Genomic DNA, 15,265 nt, shown 5'->3' on the forward strand with positions numbered 1-15,265 from the left:
ATACTCCTCCACTGACCACCAAGCTGCCTGTGTATCCATGTAACCGCTGTAAAGCTGCCATGAGCCTATTGTTTGTTATTTTAGGCCTTTGATAGCCTGTCTGCGGTCCCTACTTTAAATACTCCTCCACTCATCACCAGCTGCCTGCCCGTGTATCCATGTAACCGCTGTAAAACTGCCATGAGCCTATTGTTTGTTATTTTAGGCCTTTGATAGCCTGTCTGCGGTCCCTACTTTAAATACTCCTCCACTCACCACCAAGCTGCCTGTGTATCCATGTAACCGATGTAAAACTGCAGTATTTTGCTTATAAAAAAGAAAATACTGGAGAGATATCAAATGCAGACATTTTAACATTAAAAACAAAAACACATACAACAAAAAACTGGTACAGTACAAAAATTGGCCACCAGCTACAAAAACTTTCTCCTGCAAGTAGTTAACTGAAAGGTTTTTTTCCATTGAAAACACAGATATGGCATCCACCGAGTGTTGTCCTGTCGCGTCTTCTTTATATTATTGCCAAGAAGCTGCAACTGAATAAAGCTGAGCTTCTACCTTCTGCCTCTTATTAACTGCTTTTTTTTAAAAAAATTGTCCACCAGCTACAAAAACTTGCTCCTGCAAGTAGTTAACTGAAAGGTTTTTTTCCATTGAAAACACAGATATGGCATCCACCGAGTGTTGTCCTGTCGCGTCTTCTTTATATTATTGCCAAGAAGCTGCAACTGAATAAAGCTGAGCTTCTACCTTCTGCCTCTTATTAACAGCTTTTTTTTTATAAAATTGGCTGTTCCGGCCTACTAAAGGTGTCTGTCTGCCCCTGCCTGGTGTTGTCCTCAACTGAATAAAGCTGAGCTTCAACCTTCTGTTCCAAATTACCATTTTTAAAAATGCAATTGGCTGTTCCGGCCTACTAAAGGTGAATGTCTGCCCCTGCCTGGTGTTGTCCTCAACTGAATAAAGCTGAGCTTCTACCTTCTGTTCCAAATTACCATTTTTAAAAATGCAATTGGCTGTTCCGGCCTACTAAAGGTGAATGTCTGCCCCTGCCTGGTGTTGTCCTCAACTGAATAAAGCTGAGCTTCTACCTTCTGTTCCAAATTACCATTTCTAAAAATGCCATTGGCTGTTCCGGCCTACTAAAGGTGAATGTCTGCCCCTGCCTGGTGTTGTCCTCAACTGAATAAAGCTGAGCTTCTACCTTCTGTTCCAAAATACCATTTCTAAAAATGCCATTGGCTGTTCCGGCCTACTAAAGGTGTCTGTCTGCCCCTGCCTGGTGTTGTCCTCAACTGAATAAAGCTGAGCTTCAACCTTCAGTTCCAAATTACCATTTTTAAAAATGCAATTGGCTGTTCCGGCCTACTAAAGGTGTCTGTCTGCCCCTGCCTGGTGTTGTCCTCAACTGAATAAAGCTGAGCTTCTACCTTCTGCCTCTTACTAACTGCTGTTTTTTTAAAAAATTGGCTGTTCCGGCCTACTAAAGGTGTCTGTCTGCCCCTGCCTGGTGTTGTCCTCAACTGAATAAAGCTGAGCTTCAACCTTCTGTTCCAAATTACCATTTTTAAAAATGCAATTGGCTGTTCCGGCCTACTAAAGGTGAATGTCTGCCCCTGCCTGGTGTTGTCCTCAACTGAATAAAGCTGAGCTTCTACCTTCTGTTCCAAATTACCATTTTTAAAAATGCAATTGGCTGTTCCGGCCTACTAAAGGTGAATGTCTGCCCCTGCCTGGTGTTGTCCTCAACTGAATAAAGCTGAGCTTCTACCTTCTGTTCCAAATTACCATTTTTAAAAATGCAATTGGCTGTTCCGGCCTACTAAAGGTGAATGTCTGCCCCTGCCTGGTGTTGTCCTCAACTGAATAAAGCTGAGCTTCTACCTTCTGTTCCAAATTACCATTTTTAAAAATGCCATTGGCTGTTCCGGCCTACTAAAGGTGTCTGTCTGCCCCTGCCTGGTGTTGTCCTCAACTGAATAAAGCTGAGCTTCTACCTTCTGTTCCAAATTACCATTTTTAAAAATGCCATTGGCTGTTCCGGCCTACTAAAGGTGTCTGTCTGCCCCTGCCTGGTGTTGTCCTCAACTGAATAAAGCTGAGCTTCAACCTTCTGTTCCAAATTACCATTTTTAAAAATGCAATTGGCTGTTCCGGCCTACTAAAGGTGAATGTCTGCCCCTGCCTGGTGTTGTCCTCAACTGAATAAAGCTGAGCTTCTACCTTCTGTTCCAAATTACCATTTTTAAAAATGCAATTGGCTGTTCCGGCCTACTAAAGGTGAATGTCTGCCCCTGCCTGGTGTTGTCCTCACCTGAATAAAGCTGAGCTTCTACCTTCTGTTCCAAATTACCATTTTTAAAAATGCAATTGGCTGTTCCGGCCTACTAAAGGTGAATGTCTGCCCCTGCCTGGTGTTGTCCTCAACTGAATAAAGCTGAGCTTCTACCTTCTGTTCCAAATTACCATTTCTAAAAATGCCATTGGCTGTTCCGGCCTACTAAAGGTGAATGTCTGCCCCTGCCTGGTGTTGTCCTCAACTGAATAAAGCTGAGCTTCTACCTTCTGTTCCAAATTACCATTTTTAAAAATGCCATTGGCTGTTCCGGCCTACTAAAGGTGAATGTCTGCCCCTGCCTGGTGTTGTCCTCAACTGAATAAAGCTGAGCTTCTACCTTCTGTTCCAAATTACCATTTCTAAAAATGCCATTGGCTGTTCCGGCCTACTAAAGGTGTCTCTCTGCCCCTGCCTGGTGTTGTCCTCAACTGAATAAAGCTGAGCTTCAACCTTCAGTTCCAAATTACCATTTTTAAAAATGCAATTGGCTGTTCCGGCCTACTAAAGGTGTCTGTCTGCCCCTGCCTGGTGTTGTCCTCAACTGAATAAAGCTGAGCTTCTACCTTCTGCCTCTTACTAACTGCTGTTTTTTTAAAAAATTGGCTGTTCCGGCCTACTAAAGGTGTCTGTCTGCCCCTGCCTGGTGTTGTCCTCAACTGAATAAAGCTGAGCTTCAACCTTCTGTTCCAAATTACCATTTTTAAAAATGCAATTGGCTGTTCCGGCCTACTAAAGGTGAATGTCTGCCCCTGCCTGGTGTTGTCCTCAACTGAATAAAGCTGAGCTTCTACCTTCTGTTCCAAATTACCATTTTTAAAAATGCAATTGGCTGTTCCGGCCTACTAAAGGTGAATGTCTGCCCCTGCCTGGTGTTGTCCTCAACTGAATAAAGCTGAGCTTCTACCTTCTGTTCCAAATTACCATTTTTAAAAATGCCATTGGCTGTTCCGGCCTACTAAAGGTGTCTGTCTGCCCCTGCCTGGTGTTGTCCTCAACTGAATAAAGCTGAGCTTCTACCTTCTGTTCCAAATTACCATTTTTAAAAATGCCATTGGCTGTTCCGGCCTACTAAAGGTGTCTGTCTGCCCCTGCCTGGTGTTGTCCTCAACTGAATAAAGCTGAGCTTCAACCTTCAGTTCCAAATTACCATTTTTAAAAATGCAATTGGCTGTTCCGGCCTACTAAAGGTGTCTGTCTGCCCCTGCCTGGTGTTGTCCTCAACTGAATAAAGCTGAGCTTCAACCTTCAGTTCCAAATTACCATTTTTAAAAATGCAATTGGCTGTTCCGGCCTACTAAAGGTGTCTGTCTGCCCCTGCCTGGTGTTGTCCTCAACTGAATAAAGCTGAGCTTCTACCTTCTGCCTCTTACTAACTGCTGTTTTTTTTAAAAATTGGCTGTTCCGGCCTACTAAAGGTGTCTGTCTGCCCCTGCCTGGTGTTGTCCTCAACTGAATAAAGCTGAGCTTCAACCTTCTGTTCCAAATTACCATTTTTAAAAATGCAATTGGCTGTTCCGGCCTACTAAAGGTGAATGTCTGCCCCTGCCTGGTGTTGTCCTCAACTGAATAAAGCTGAGCTTCTACCTTCTGTTCCAAATTACCATTTTTAAAAATGCAATTGGCTGTTCCGGCCTACTAAAGGTGAATGTCTGCCCCTGCCTGGTGTTGTCCTCAACTGAATAAAGCTGAGCTTCTACCTTCTGTTCCAAGTTACCATTTTTAAAAATGCAATTGGCTGTTCCGGCCTACTAAAGGTGAATTTCTGCCCCTGCCTGGTGTTGTCCTCAACTGAATAAAGCTGAGCTTCTACCTTCTGTTCCAAATTACCATTTTTAAAAATGCCATTGGCTGTTCCGGCCTACTAAAGGTGTCTGTCTGCCCCTGCCTGGTGTTGTCCTCAACTGAATAAAGCTGAGCTTCAACCTTCAGTTCCAAATTACCATTTTTAAAAATGCAATTGGCTGTTCCGGCCTACTAAAGGTGTCTGTCTGCCCCTGCCTGGTGTTGTCCTCAACTGAATAAAGCTGAGCTTCTACCTTCTGCCTCTTACTAACTGCTGTTTTTTTAAAAAATTGGCTGTTCCGGCCTACTAAAGGTGTCTGTCTGCCCCTGCCTGGTGTTGTCCTCAACTGAATAAAGCTGAGCTTCAACCTTCTGTTCCAAATTACCATTTTTAAAAATGCAATTGGCTGTTCCGGCCTACTAAAGGTGAATGTCTGCCCCTGCCTGGTGTTGTCCTCAACTGAATAAAGCTGAGCTTCAACCTTCAGTTCCAAATTACCATTTTTAAAAATGCAATTGGCTGTTCCGGCCTACTAAAGGTGAATGTCTGCCCCTGCCTGGTGTTGTCCTCAACTGAATAAAGCTGAGCTTCTACCTTCTGCCTCTTACTAACTGCTGTTTTTTTAAAAAATTGGCTGTTCCGGCCTACTAAAGGTGTCTGTCTGCCCCTGCCTGGTGTTGTCCTCAACTGAACAAAGCTGAGCTTCTACCTTCTGTTCCAAATTACCACATTCTGGCTTTCGCCCTATACTATCAGATATTAAACTGCATTTGGCCTACTAGTGTGGTTATGCCCTTGAAACAGTGTCTGCTGCTCTTGGGTTTGCTACTCCACTGAACAAAGCAATGCCGCCTGTTTAGTCCTGTTACCAATTTTGAACTGCATTTAGCCTACTTTATTCTTTGGCCCTATATCTGTTTCCTCCTCATCCTGCCCATTGCCCAGCCACTGCTAGATGAGTCTGCTGGTACATTGACCTAGACCACTACATTCCCCTTATACTCTACACAGCCAGAATCTGACCCTGCTGAAAGTAAGGTTCCCCTTCCCGCATGTTATACCACCTTACACAGGGACAGAGAGGAAGGTGCAGATGAAAGTGCAGGTTCCTTCATCAGGTGGGGGGGCATACTCGTTGGCGACGTCACTGGCACAGGGCCCCTCAGAGTACGCAAAAGTGTCGCTGCTGGTGGGAGGCGCCCCCGCCATGCAAACACACATCGCTGTACTTTGAGGGGCCCTGTGCCAGTGCCAATGCGAACGAGTGGGCCCCCCCTGCTTGCTCAGGATCACAGCACTTGCAACGTTGAAATACTTACCTTTCCCTGCAACACCGCCGTGACGTAGTCCGCATTTCCTGGGCCCACGAAAAACTTGAGCCGGCCCTACTCCCCCCACAACTTTTGCCAAATGACCCCCAATTCCCTATGCCCAACTATTATTATAAAGTTAATTAAGATTGACAAGCTTCAGAAACAAGAATGGATGTTTTTGGCATTAAAATGGGCACTGTAGGTGTTTTCCTGGCCTCCACTCACTGCCGACTATGCTTCCCCATTGACTTGCATTGGGTTTCGTGTTTCGGTCGATCCCCGACTTTTAGCGATAATCGGCCGACTGCACTCGACTCGACTCTGGACAAAATCGGGTTTCACAAAACCCGACTCGATCTTAAAAAAATGAAAGTCGCTCAACTCTAATCCTTAGTATTAGGTTAGATTCCCTCTTCTTTGTGCCGCAGTCCGTGTATCAACCAAGATGCACTGGCAGGCCGCAGGTCTCCTGACCCAAACTTGACAGCCTCTTATTTGCTTATTAGTCTGTTAAGTTTAGGCTGGAAGATCCACGGTGGGTCTGTAAATTACAGACCATGACACATGAATGTATAAATGCAGTATTAGGCCTCATTCAGATGTCTGTGTTCTATCTATGTTTTTAAAGAATCGAATGTGTGCCCATTTATAGTCTATGGCAGTGGTCCCCAATCTTTCTTAAGTTGAGAGCCACATTCAGCTCCTAGAGAAGGTCATGAGCCACATCCAAAAGCCAGTGGTGACAACCAGAACCCCCATCATAAGTATAATCATAACTAAAGTGTCCCTAAAGAAATCATACCAAGGCAGTATACTGACATCCAGGGGTTTCCACTTTACCCCAGTTTGGTATCCTCACATCACACATTCCCATGATACTATCAATCGCCTTTTCTATCTTTCAGTATCTACAGGTTAGCACTTAGCAATGATGGGGGTTGGCACTACTGTCAAATTCACTTGCAGTTTTTGAATGGCTGTCAGCTGAATTCCCACACACCCACCTCATTTATTGGCTGCAGGTGGCCGAAGCTTCGACTACATTGGAAAGTAGTGATTTTACCTTACATATAGCTATGGCAAAAATGAAGAGACTACCACATCAGAACCCTGTCATGGGCAGCCCAATCTCCAGACCTAAACCCCATTGAAAACCTCTGGAATGAAATCAAGAGGATGATGGATAGTCACAAGTCATCAAAAAAAGAAGAACTGCTTAAATTTTTTCTCCATAAGCAGTGTGAAAGACTGGTGGAAAGCATGCCAAGACGCATGAAAACTGTGATTAAAAATCATGTTTTTTCCTCAAAATATTGATTTCTGAACTCTTCCTGAGTTACAACATTAGTATCTTTTGTTTCTAAATGATTATGAGCTTGTATTCTTTGCATTATTTGAGGTCTGAATGCACTGGGTTTTTTTTTTGTAATTTTGACCACTTCTCTTTTTCAGAGAAAAAATACAAAATGTATTGCTTGCTTGCTTGCTTCAGGGACTAAGTCCTGCTTTTCCCATACTGAGCATGCCCACGGGACGACCTCCCATTTGGAGGTCGGGGGTCACATGCTCAGGTCCTGTTGCGACTCCTATTGGACCATCAGGAAGGTCCCGGAGCGCTACTACTATAAAAGGTTCGCATGGCCTCTCGGCCATGTGCTAGTGTAAACCTATTTTCATGTGTGTGGATGTATGCCTGTCAATGGATGAAAGCTCTGAATCATTCCCCTTCCTAGAGTTGTTGACTGCTCGCAAATGGAGGAGCTACCTAGCGCCTGACAGTGCTATCTCACACCAGAGCACGATCTGTGCAGTTATCCTTTAACCTGACAATCGGTCAGTGTAGGGTGGGAACTCCCGCTTTGTCTCAGCTGCTGACTCGGGGTGTCCTCAGGTGCGGGCTCAAAAGCCACCGAGGGTCAGAGTGAGACCAGGCACCAGCTTAGTGGGGGTGAATCTCAGGGATGCCACTAGCATCTTCAGCTGCACCCTGTGACTGCTAACAGGGCGCAGCATTTATTTAGGCAACTCTGTGAAGCAACATTGATCGCTCCCTTTCACACTGGGTGAGGTCTAAACCCACGTGTGAGTAAGCGTCCATCTGCCATTACTCAGCAGTAGGTACCATCTCTGCACGGTGGACCCCGGGCTGCAAACACACCTCATATCTACCTCTTTATTATTTGGTGCGTTCTGCTAGCCCTAACATGTTGTCAGTAGTTTATAGAATAAATGAAAAATTTACATTTTACTGAAAAATATTCCTATAAAGAGAAAAATTAGACAAACTGAATATTTTGCAGTGGTCTCTTAATTTTTGCCAGAGCGGTATGTGTTTACCTTATGAACATATATTTAATCGGGATCCATTTGGGATTCAAAAGAGTCATCACTTTTTGATAAGCGGAGACAAACGGTCATGACCGATTTGGTGATCACTATTTAGTTCATTTCTCCTTCCCCAAGCCCAGTATATGCACATCTAGGTCTGCTATTCTGTGCAGGGCCATTCACAAAAGTCACCATCTAGAGATCTTTCTTCCTAGCTGTTTGATAGACTTGGTGCTACCGTGAGTCGCCCCCAGGGCAGTGGGGTACTCGGTACCGGGTCCGGTCGCAAAGGGGGATGTCACGGTGGCTGCAACCTGGTCCATGGCCCTGGGCCTAAACGTTAAAGGAAAAATGTTCAAAGTTTGTTGTGACGCCACCTGTGGGGTTCAGTCAGTATTGGGGACCGACACTGCATTTAAAGGGTCTCCTGGGGGATGTTGCGGAAGCACAGATGCTACACTTCCCATAGGTGAAGCGGGGTCCCCAGGGGTCCTTTGGTGTAGGGCATGGATGGAATAGCCAGAGAATAAATGAGAGGAGACAAGTTGTAATTCTTTACCTGGTTTACTGCGAATGACAGGCCACAGTCCAGGGCACCGGCAACAGGTGAATTAGGAGTCCAGGCAGTCCAGAGACAAGCGGAGTCCCCTTGGCAGGTCACGTAGAAGCCTTCCACTCTGTGCTTGCTGTAACTGAGGTCCCTGCTGCCACTAAGTGTTCCCAGCAAAGTCCTAATTCGTTTCCCTGTCCTGGGACAGGTACCTGTATGGTAGGCAGCTTGAGCCATGCTTACTGGGGTCCTTTCACTGAGACTCCAGTTGGAACGGCCCCCAGACGCAGGACAGCGGGGTACTCGAATCCGGGTCTCTCGGTTCTGAGGATGTCACGGTGGCCCGACCCGGTCCGTGGTCCTGCTAAGGGGCGCCCAATAAAAGGTGTAGGTGGTGGTGTAGGTCGCAGTAAATAACGAGGACACAGGGTTGCAGTCTCTTTACCTCTTTACTGAAGTCTTCGGCATCCGCAATCCAGAACACTGTTAACAGGGCTGGCTGAGACTGGCCGGTCCGAAGGCACATCCAGAGTTCCCTTTGCAGGTGGAAATCAGTGCCTACCTACTAGCACCTGGGTGTTGTAGTACTTCCCTGCTGAGCACCACGGGATAGTCCTCACAACTGTCGTGTATGTTTCTGTTCTTTCTCTCCGTCCCCCAGATGATATGGATAGGACGCACCCGTATGACGGGGTAGGCCTGGAGTTATTTTATAGGGACCTGTTGTGGATATTTTTGGAAGGATTTTAATACTGACCGCCTAGTAATCTGTCCTATCCTTTCCTATTTAGCTAGAGTGGCCTCTTTTGCTAAATCCTGTTTTCTACCTGCGTGTGTCTATTCTTCTCCTACTCACAGTCATTATTCGTGGGGGGCTGCCTATCCTTTGGGGGTCTGCTCTGAGGCAAGATAGCATTCCTATTTCCATCTATAGGGGTATTTAGTCCTCCGGCTGTGTCGAGGTGTCTAGGGTTTGTTAGGCACACCCCACGGCTACTTCTAGTTGCGGTGTTAGGCTACGTTCACATTAGCGTTGTGCGACGCAGCGTCGGGCGCCGCTGCGGTGACGCATGCATCATGCGCCCCTATATTTAACATGGGGGCGCATGGACATGCGTTGCACTTGTGTTTTGTGACGCATGCGTCACTGGAGCGCACGCGTCAGGGCGCAGAGGACGCAGCAAGTTGCATTTTTTGTGCGTCCAAAATCAAGCAAAAAAAGGACGCATGCGTCACAAAACAATGCGTTTTGCATGCGTTTTGCATGCGTTGTGTCGCCGATGCGTCGCCGACGCAACACACAACAACGCAAATGTGTTGTGAACTCTGTTTCCGGGCTCCCTCCTGTGGTCATGAGTGGTTCTGTGTGAGTTCTCTCTTTGGGCTCCTCCTGGTGGCTCTTTCTGTTATTTTGCAGGTTTCTGGCAGGATCAGCTGTCTCGTCATCTGCTAGTTAGGTTTCCTATTTAATCCACCTGGTCCTTCATTCCTTGCCTGTTGCCGTTGTATTCAGTGCTATTCTGATTGCTCCTGTCTACATCCGTTATCAGTCTCTCCAAGAGAAGCTAAGTTCTGTTTGCTTATTTTTGCTCATCTGTGGTCAAGATGTTTCCTAGTATATGATGAGTTTTTGTCCAGCTTGCTAATATGTGATTTCCTTGCTTGCTGGTGCTCTGGGGTGCTGAGTTGCTCCCCCCACATCGTTAGTTGGTGTGGGGGTCCTCGCATTCTCTGCGAGGATATTTTTGCATAGGGTTTTTTACTGACCGCACAGATCCCTTGCTATTTTCTGCTATCTAGCGTTAGCGGGCCTCATTTGCTTAACCTGTTTCATCTCTGCGTTTGTCTTTTCCTCTTAACTCACCGTTATTATTTGTGGGGGGCTTCTATATCTCTGGGGGATTTCTCTGAGGCAAGTGAGATCTTTACTTTGTCTTTAGGGGTAGTCAGTTTCTCAGGCCATGAAGAGACGTCTAGGATTTCAGGAAACGTTCCATGGCTGCCTATAGTGTGTGCGGTTAGGATCAGGTTTGCAGTTAGTCCAGTTACCACATCCCCAGAGTTCGTCCTATTATTTTCTACTTAGCTGGTTAGATTTGTGATCCTAAGCCACTAGGATCATAACACAAATGTGAACGTAGCCTTAGTTCAGGATTTGCGGTCAGTACAGGTTCCACCGACTCCAGAGAAAGTTTTCATGCGGCTCCAAGGTCACCAGATCATAACAGTACAACTGGCCCATAATGAGTTAAATACATCTCAGAAGAAGGGAAGAAAGGCGTTGAGCCATATTTTTTTCTGCAGTCTGTTCTGTCTTTTCTTCCCTCTTTATTTATGGGTGGCTGAGGAGTCTTGTGCCAGCATGGATGTTCAGGAATTAGCTTCTCGTGTAGACCAGCTTGCTGCTAGGGTACAGGGTATTTCTGATTATATTGTTCAGACTCCTGCTTTAGAGCCGAAGATTTCTACTCCTGATTTGTTTTTTGGTGATAGGTCCAAATTTTTGGGTTTTAAAAACAATTGTAAACTGTTTTTTGCTCTGAGACCGCGATCCTCTGGTGATTCCATTCAGCAGGTTAAAATTGTCATCTCCCTGCTGCGTGGCGATCCACAGGATTGGGCATTTTCCCTGGAATCTGGGAATCCGGCCTTGCTTAATGTAGTTTCCTTTTTTCAGGCTTTAGGATTATTATATGATGAACCTAATTCTGTGGATCAAGCGGAGAAAACCTTGTTGGCCCTGTCTCAGGGTCAAGAGGCGGCAGAATTGTATTGTCAGAAATTTAGAAAATGGTCTGTGTTGACTAAATGGAATGATGATGCTTTGGCGGCAATTTTCAGAAAGGGTCTTTCTGAATCCGTTAAAGATGTTATGGTGGGGTTTCCCACGCCTTCCAGTCTGAGTGATTCTATGTCTCTGGCCATTCAGATTGATCGGCGCTTGCGGGAGCGTCAAACTGTGCGCGCTGTGGTGTTGCCCTTAGAGCAAAGTCCTGAGCCAATGCAGTGTGATAGGATTTTGTCTAGAACGGAACGACAAGGATTCAGACGTCAGAATAGGTTGTGTTATTATTGTGGCGATGCTTCTCATGTCATTTCAGTCTGCCCTAAGCGGACAAAAAGGATCGCTAGTTCATTTACTATCAGTACTGTACAACCTAAATTTCTGTTATCGGTGTCCTTGATCTGCTCATTGTCATCATTTTCTGTCATGGCGTTTGTGGATTCAGGCACCGCCTTGAACTTAATGGATTTTGAAATTGCCAGGCGTTGTGGTTTTCCCTTGCAGCCTTTGCAGAACCCTATTCCTTTAAGGGGGATTGATGCTACACCTTTGGCTAAAAATAAGCCCCAGTTTTGGACACAGGTGACCATGCACATGGCGCCAGCCCATCAGGAAGATTGTCGATTTCTGGTGTTGCATAATTTGCATGATGTTATCGTGCTGGGTTTCCCGTGGTTGCAGGTACATAATCCTGTGTTGGATTGGAAATCTATGTCTGTGACTAGTTGGGGTTGTCAGGGGGTTCATAATGATGTTCCTTTGATGTCAATCTCCTCTTCTTCCTCTTCTGAAATTCCAGAGTTTTTGTCTGATTTTCAGGATGTATTCGATGAGCCCAAGTCCAGTTCCCTTCCACCGCACAGGGACTGTGATTGTGCGATTGACTTGATTCCAGGCAGTAAGTTTCCTAAAGGCCGACTTTTCAACCTGTCTGTGCCTGAACATACCGCTATGCGGAGTTATGTTAAGGAGTCTTTGGAGAAAGGGCATATTCGGCCATCTTCTTCACCGTTGGGAGCAGGTTTTTTTTTTGTTGCTAAGAAGGATGGCTCCTTGAGACCTTGTATTGATTATCGCCTCAAGTCAAGATTATCGGTCAAGTTTCAATACCCTTTACCTTTGCTTTCCAATTTGTTTGCTAGGATTAAGGGGGCTAGTTGGTTTACAAAGATTGACCTTCGGGGGGCATATAATCTTGTTCGTATTAAGCAGGGTGATGAATGGAAAACTGCCTTTAATACGCCCGAAGGCCATTTTGAATACCTTGTGATGCCATTTGGGCTCACTAACGCTCCATCTGTTTTTCAATCCTTCATGCATGATATCTTCCGGACTTATATTGATAAATTTTTGATTGTATATTTGGACGATATTTTGATTTTTTCCGATGATTGGAAGTCTCATGTGGAACAGGTCAGGATGGTATTTCAGATCCTTCTTGACAATGCTTTGTTTGTGAAGGAGTCTAAGTGTCTCTTTGGGATGCAGAAGGTTTCTTTTTTGGGCTTTATTTTTTCTCCCTCATCTATGGAGATGGATCCGGTTAAGGTTCAGGCCATTCATGATTGTATTCAACCCAAATCCGTGAAGAGCCTTCAGAAATTTTTGGGTTTTGCAAATTTTCATCGCCGGTTCATTGCTAACTTCTCCAGCGTGGTTAAACCCTTGACTGATTTGACGAAAAAAGGCGCTGATGTGGCGAATTGGTCCTCTGCGGCTGTCTCTGCCTTTCAGGAGCTTAAACGCCGATTTACTTCTGCTCCGGTGTTGCGCCAACCAGATGTTTCTCTTCCGTTTCAGGTTGAGATTGATGCTTCTGAGATTGGGGCAGGGGCCGTTTTGACTCAGAGGGATTCTGTTGGTTCTTTGATGAAACCGTGTGCCTTCTTCTCCCGCAAGTTTTCGCCTGCTGAACGCAATTATGATGTCGGCAATCGGGAGTTGTTGGCTATGAAGTGGGCGTTTGAGGAGTGGCGACATTGGCTTGAGGGAGCTAAGCACCGTATTGTGGTCCTGACCGATCATAAGAATTTGATTTACCTCAAGTCTGCCAAACGGCTGAGTCCTAGACAGGCTCGATGGTCCTTGTTTTTTTCCCGTTTTGATTTCGTGGTTTCGTATCTTCCGGGTTCTAAGAATATTAAGGCTGATGCCCTTTCTAGGAGTTTTTTGCCTGATTCTCCTGAGGTCCTTGAACCGGTCGGCATTTTGAAAGAAGGGGTGGTCCTTTCTGCCATTTCCCCTGATTTACGGCGGGTTCTTCAGGAATTTCAGGCTGATAGACCTGATCGCTGTCCTGTGGGGAAATTGTTTGTTCCTGACAGATGGACTAGTAGAGTGATTTCTGAGGTTCACTGTTCTGTGTTGGCTGGTCATCCTGGTATTTTTGGTACCAGAGATTTGGTTGGTAGGTCCTTTTGGTGGCCTTCGTTGTCACTAGGGTTGAGCGACTTTTCATTTTTTGAGATCGAGTCGGGTTTTAGGGGGCGCATCACTGCGACTGAAGGTAACTATAGGTCATTGACCTACATTTCCTTCATTCGCCGGGGTTTACGGGCATGAGCACAGCTGCATTAGCAGGGCTCCTGCCTGTAAACTATTTTAACCCCTTCAGATGGATTTACCTCGTGGGACGTGACAGTTCATCAGAGGGTATGTATATGTTGGTTTATTATTTTTCCAAGCGAGGCTCTTCAGGTGGATTGAGAGAGCAATAAAATATTAAAACAACCTGTGTGTTTATTTCATTAAAATACTTTTTAATCATGTGTGTGTGTGTTTTTTAACCCTTTCATACAATTGGATTAATAATGGATAGGTGTCAGAATTGACGCCTCTCCATTATTAATCTGGCTTAATATCACCTTACAATAGCAAGGTGGCATTAACCCTTCATTACCCCATATCCCACCGCTACACGGGAGTGGGAAGAGAGTGGCCAAGTGCCAGAATAGGCGCATCTTCCAGATGTGCCTTTTCTGGGGTGGCTGGGGGCAGATGTTTTTAGCCACGGGGGGGCCAATAACCATGGACCCTCTCCTGGCTATTAATATCTGCCCTCAGTCACTGGCTTTACCACTCTGGCGGAGAAAATTGCGCGGGAGCCCACGCCAATTTTTTCCGCGATTTATCCCTTAAATTTAATAGCTACAGCGCCGAAATTTTGCACATACACACTACTAACATTAGTAGTGTGGAATATGCTAAAAAAAGGGGGATATGACATGGTTTACTGTATGTAAACCATGTCTCATATCATGTCGGGTTTAGGCAGGAGAAATGAAAAGCCGGCAATTGAATTACCGGCTTTTCAACATTATCGCGCTGAAGTAAATATAAATATATATATATATATGTGTCTCTATGACATATATATATATATATATATATATATATATATATATATATATATATATATATATATATATATATATATAAAAAACAAAACCCGACTTTGGATTACAGATTGTGTACCGCCGACCCGATCCCAGAGTGGGATCGGGTCGGGTTTCACGAAACCCGACTTTGCTAAAAGTCGGCGACTTTTGAAAAGTGCCGATCTGTTTCGCTCAACCCCAGTTGTCACGTGATGTGCATTCTTTTGTGCAGTCCTGTGGGACTTGTGCGCGGGCCAAGCCTTGTTGTTCCCGTGCTAGTGGGTTACTTTTGTCATTGCCGGTCCCTGAGAGGCCCTGGACGCATATTTCTATGGATTTTATTTCTGATCTTCCGGTTTCCCAGAGGATGTCGGTTATCTGGGTTGTTTGTGACCGGTTTTCTAAGATGGTTCATTTGGTGCCTTTGCCTAAATTGCCTTCCTCTTCAGAGTTGGTTCCGTTGTTTTTTCAGCATGTGGTTCGTTTGCATGGTATTCCGGAGAATATTGTGTCCGACAGAGGTTCCCAGTTTGTTTCTAGGTTTTGGCGGGACTTTTGTGCTAGGCTGGGCATTGATTTGTCTTTTTCTTCTGCATTTCATCCTCAGACAAATGGCCAGACCGAGCGAACTAATCAGACTTTGGAGACTTATTTGAGATGCTTTGTGTCTGCCAATCAGGATGATTGGGTGGCCTTTTTGCCATTGGCCGAGTTTGCCCTTAATAATCGGGCTAGTTCGGCTACTTTGGTTTTGCCTTTTTTTTGTAATTTTGGTTTTCATCCTCGTTTTT

The sequence above is a fragment of the Ranitomeya variabilis genome, chromosome 5, assembly GCF_051348905.1.
Source record: "Ranitomeya variabilis isolate aRanVar5 chromosome 5, aRanVar5.hap1, whole genome shotgun sequence".
NCBI classification, from domain to species: Eukaryota; Metazoa; Chordata; class Amphibia; order Anura; family Dendrobatidae; genus Ranitomeya; species Ranitomeya variabilis.